The sequence below is a fragment of the Physeter macrocephalus genome, chromosome 12 (assembly GCF_002837175.3).
Source record: "Physeter macrocephalus isolate SW-GA chromosome 12, ASM283717v5, whole genome shotgun sequence".
Lineage (NCBI taxonomy): Eukaryota > Metazoa > Chordata > Mammalia > Artiodactyla > Physeteridae > Physeter > Physeter macrocephalus.
In genome coordinates this window covers 14,826,254-14,832,261 of record NC_041225.1, presented here as the reverse complement: position 1 = coordinate 14,832,261, position 6,008 = coordinate 14,826,254, and positions in this window count along the sequence as shown.

The following is a 6,008-nucleotide window of genomic DNA, read 5'->3' as shown; positions in this document are numbered from 1 at the left end:
CTCTCAACCACTGCACCACCAGGGAAGCCCTCTAAGGCATTTTTAAAAGCCAGTTTTGCCAGCCTGACCTTGTGTACTTGGGCCACTGGTGTTATTGCAAATTTGAACTTCACTTGGAATCCGTGCCTCATCCCTAAGTGGCCTTTGTGTTAAAAATAAGCCAGATGGGAATTCCCTGGGGGTCCAGGGTTTAGGTCTCCACCCTTTTGCTGCCGAGGGCCCACGTTTGATTCCTGGTCAGGGAACTAAGATCCCACAAGCCACGAGGCACAGCCAAATAAAACCCAGATCATGTACATTGGAGCCTTAAATATGGGAAAACCTTAGACACATAGGCCTGGCAGAGACCGTAGAAATGCCCTTGTCTTAGCAGAAGGGAACTCTGGCCAGACAGAGGAATGGAACTTCTGGAGAGGAGACAGCTGTGTTAAGATTTAAATCCATCTTAAAAAGCCAGTGTGTCCCTGGCTTGAGACTTTGTATTTTTCCCCTGGGTACGTTGTTTCAACGGGACATTTTAGTAAACTTGATAATGGTCAACCGACTTTGAGGTAATGATTACTGTGGATTTACAGGCTGAATAGTCAAGTGTAATGACTTAACTGATTACAAGAGTGTCTTTTGAATAATACATAAACTGCCACTGTTGAATTTGCTGTTTGAAGTGCTTGCCAAGGGAAAAGCTACTACCATTTACAGTATTAGACTTTTATTCGTTGTAAGTTCATTTAAAGTATATATGTATTGCAACTAGAGCTTATCATACTAAGTGAAGTAAGTCAGAAAAAGGAAGACAAATACCATATGATATCACTTAGATGTGGAATCTAAAATATGGCACAAACGAATCTATCTACAAAACAGAAATAGGCTCACAGACATAGAGATCAGACTTGTGGTTGCCAAGGTGGGGGGCAGGGTGGAGGGGGAGAGGGAGATGGATGGACCGGGAACTTGGGGTTGGTAGATGCAAACCATTACATTTAGAATGGATAAACCACGAGGTCCTACCGTATAGCACAGGGAACTATATCCAATATCCTGGGATAAACCATAACGGAAAAGAATATTCACAAAAAAAAATATTAAAAAAAGTATATACGTAAATGGAATTGGTTTCCTCTACAGCTCCAGGGCCACAAGCAACGCAGCAGGCATTTTACACCCTAAAAGGTATAGCTTTGCCATGATTAAAATGGAACATTCAACTCTAGCTCCTTGAGTTCTGGCCCTGAAGAACTCTTGCTGGGCCACTTGTCCCCAGGCCACAAGCCCACACCCTGAGTCTCCGAGTTTAACTGCCAGAGCCTTTGTTTCCATTCTTATCTCCTGAACTGTTGGATGTGGGAAGAGAAATCCCTGAATGGTTGGGTGTTATGCTGAACGAACTCACCTGCCTCCACCAGTAAGTACACGCTCTAAGAGTCTGGGACTGAGGGGAGGTGGGCAAGGAATATCAACTAAATATACCTTGTGTGATTTCTAAGTGTGAATCATTTCCTCCCAGTACAGAATCAAAAATGCAAGGGATGCTATGGGGAAAGCTGATTCTTCTCTTTGGCAGAAACCATAAAACGCTTCTTCATGTCTGCCTCTCTATTCTATAATTCTGGAGACATGCACAGTAGAGTGGTTTCCTAGAATCCTTCAGAGAGAACAGAAAAATCCTGAGTAAGACCCCAAACCAGTCTCCTCATAATTCCGAGGTAAGTGGTCACCTATAATTCACTAATTATCACCAGTATTTCCTGAGTGCATACTCTGTGCCAGATATTTAGTGCAACGTAGTCCTTGCTGAGCCAGTCTCCAGGATCTCCTGGCTAGGAGAAAAAAATGACAACAACCAAATCCTCACACAAATAAATACAGCATTACAAACATTAATCAGTGTGTGGATGGAAAAGTACCATGTACCATGTCTGAGGGAACCCAAAGGAGGGTAATCAAGGTTGGGAGGGTGGGAGTGGTCAAGGGAAGCCTCCTATGGACTTTACGTTTAAAATCTGAAGGCAGACTTAGGCATAGGAATAGCAGGGAAGGGCCTTCTCTTGGCCGAGGGAATACATCTGTGAACATTGTGAGGCTGCAGAAGGCTGACTTAGTGAGAACTTGAGTGGCGGGAGAGGAAGGGAGGTAGGAAATGTGGACAGGACTTTCAGGCCACTCTGATTTTTTTTTAATTTATACTTTTAATTTTATGTTGGAGTAGAGTTGATTAACAATGTGCTAGTTTCAGGTGTACAGCAAAGTGATTCAGTTATACATATACATGTATCAATTCTTTTTCAAATTCTTTTCCCATTTAGGTTATTACAGAGTATTGAGCAGAGTTCCCAAAGTCCCCATCTGTCCCTTCCCCCAACCCCAGGCCACTCTGATTTTATTCACAGTGAAATAGGCAGGCTTTTTTCTTTTTTTAATAGCAGGAGAGCTGCATCATCTTGTTTGCATATTATTAAAATTAACGTATCCTGCGTAATCATCCCATAGGCAGAGCTTCCAGGCCACAAGTCCCAGTCACAAGTCACCACACTAAGGGAAGCCCAGAGCTATGGCTTTCCACTGGCGTTTATACTCCACTCATGGTCCTTGTAATCTAGATGCATTTTACCAATCAGGGCTCATTTTTACCATAAGCAATATAGACATTCCAGCTCTGTCAGGTTTCTAGGGAAAAGGGGCTGGAAAGATAATCCAAGGTCACTTTTTTCAGTGGAGAGGATCGTTGTTAATCCTTTGCTCACAGGTACAGTTGGTCTAAGATCTTCATTTGCTTCAACGTTAAGAAGATATTAACATAGAACAGAATAAATTCCAGAAATAGACCCACAAAAATATGGTCAATTGATTTTTGACAAAGATATGAGGGAAGTTTTGTAGGTATAGGATAGTATTTAACAAATGGTGCTGGAATAATTGGACACCCATAAGTAAAATAAGAACCGTGACCCTCAACTCATACTATATATAAAAATTAATTCAAATTGGATCATAGATCTAAAAGTAAAACATAAAGCTATAAACTTTTAGAAGAAAAGAGAATCTTCATGAACTTGGGTTAGGCAAAGAACTCTTATTATGATACCAAAAGTACAATCCATACATTGAACTGTATCAAAATTACACAAGTTTGCTCTGCTAAGGACACTGTTAAGAAAACAAAAAGACAAGCCAAAGACTGGGGAAAATATTTGAAAATCACATAGCCAACAAACACAGTGTGCAGAATACATAAAGAACTCTAAAAGCTCAATGCGAGAAAACAAACGGCTTTATAAAAAGGGGGAAAGATTTTATCTGACACTGTACCAGAGAAAATATACAGAAGGTAGGCACACGAAATAATGTTCAACATCATCAGTTATTAAGAACATGCAAATTAACACTATGATGAGATACCACTACACACCTATTAGACGAGCTAAAACATTTTTCAAATGACAATACCAACTATGGCAAGGATTCTGAGAAACTAGAACTCTCATACATCTCTAGTTGCAGGTGCAAAATGGTGTAATCACTCTGCAAACAGTTGATCAATCTCTTATGAAGTTAAGCACACGCTGACTAGTTGATTCAGCAATTCCATTCCTAGGTATTTGTCCTAGAGAAATGAAATTTTATGTTTCCCTTCAAATTTGTCCATGAATTTTCTTAGCAGCTTTATTCATAATAGCCAAACATTGGAGAAGACCTACATGTCCTTTCATGGGTGAATGAATGAATAAACTATGTTATATCCATACTGTGCGACAGCACTCAGCACCAAAAAGGGATGATTCTTGATGAACATGGCAACAGAGAAGAATCTCTAAAGCATTTTGCTACGTGAAAGAGACTAGACTTCAAACTATAGGATTCTATTTATATGCCATTCTGGAAAAGGCAAAACTATAGATTAGACAACGGATCAGTGGTAGTCAAGGGTTAGGGCAGGGGAAGGATCTGACTACAAAGGGGTAGCACAAAGGAATTTTTTAGGGTGATGGAACTGTTCTGTATCCCAATTGTGGTGGTGGCTACACAAATATATATGTGTGTTAAAATTTATAGAATTGTACATTTTTTAAAAGTTAACTTTACATATTAATTTTAAAAATGATAAAACGTAAACCCAACTGATTCGGAACTATGTCCACATAAAGCTTTGCACACGAATGTTTATAGCCTCTTTCTTCATAATGGCCAAGAGTTGGGAGCAACTAAGGTGTTCTTCAATAGGTAAAGGGGTAAACAAACAGTGCTACATCCATACAATGAAATATCATTTACAAATAAGAAATGAGCCATCAAGCCATGAAAAGACATGGATTAATCTTAAATGCATACTGCTAAATGAAAGAAGCTAGTCTGAAGGGCTACTTACTGCGTAATTCCAATTACATAGCATTCTGGAAAAGGCAAAACTATAGATATAGTAAAATATCAGTGGTTACCATGGGTTTGGGGGAGGGAGAAGGGTTGCACCGTGTAAAAATGCACCGTGGATTTTTTAGGGTGATGAAACTACTCTGTATGATACGGTAATGGTGGATACATGACATTATGTATTTGCCAAAAACCCATATAACTTTACCACACAAAGATTAAACTGTAATGGATGAAATCTGGGGAGAAGTTCTTTATTGTAGTAAAAATACCTAATGTTATATTTACCACTTTAACCATTTTTAAGTGCAGCTGTCACAACTATCCATTTCCAGAACTTTTTCATCATCCAAACAGAAACTCTGTCCCCACTAAATAATAACTTACCCCACCTCCTTCTCTCCAGCCTCCTAGTAATCTCTATTCTACTTTCTGCCTCTATGAATTTACCTTTTTTAGGTACCTCATATAAGTGAAATCATACAATATTTGTCCTTTTGTGTCTGCCTTATTTCATTTAACATAACGTTTTCAAGGTTCATCCTCGTTGTAGCATGTATCAGAATTTTATTTCTTTTTATGACAGAATAATATTCCGTTTATATGAAAAGACCACATTTTGTTTACTCATTCATCTGTTGATGGACACAAGTTGTTTCCACCTTTTGGCTATTGTGGATAATGCTGTGAACATTGTTATCCAAGTATCTGTTTGAGTCCCTTCTTTCCATTCTTTTAGGTATATACCTAGAAGTGGATTTGCTGGATCATATGATAATTCTATGTTTAACTTTTTATGGAACCCGCATTGTGTTTTCCATAGAGGTTGCCCCATTTTACATTCCCATTAGCAATGCACCAGGGTTCTAATTTCTTCACATTCTTACCTTTAAAAAAAAAATAACAGCCATCCTAATGGTTGAGGTGGTATTTCTTTGTGGTTTTCATTTGCATTTCCCTAATGATTAGTGATGTTGAGGTTCTTTTCATGTGCTATCTGTATATCTTCTTTGGAGAAATGCCTGTTTAAGTTCTTTGCCCGTTTTTGTTTTAGATTGTTTTTGTTGTTGATTCTGGTAGCTTTTTATTTATTTTGTATATTAATCCCTTTTTAGATGTATGCTTTGCAAATATGTTCTCCCATTCTGTGGGTTGTCTTTTTACTATCCTGATAATGTCCTTTGAAGCACAGAAGTTTTACATTTTGATCAAGTCCAATTAACCACTTTTTGTTGTTGCCTGTGCTTTTGGTGTCATACCCAAGAAATCATTGCAAATCCTATGTCATGAAGATGTTCTCCTGTGTTTTCCTCTAAGAATTTTATAGTTTTAGCTCTTAAATTTAGGTCTTTGATTTATTTTGAGTTAATTTTTGTATATAGTATAAGGTAAGGGTCCAACCTCATTCTTTTGCATATGCATATCCAGTTGTCCCAACATCATCTGTTGAAGAGACTGTCCTTTCCCCATTGAATGGTCTTGGCATCCTTGCTGAAAATCAGTTGACCATGTATGTGAGGGTTTATTTCTAGACTCTATTCTATTCCACTGGTCTATGTGTCTGTCCTTATGCCAGTATCACACTGTTTGATTACTGTAGCTTTGTAGTAAGTTTAGTAATCAGGAGGTGTGAGCCCTCC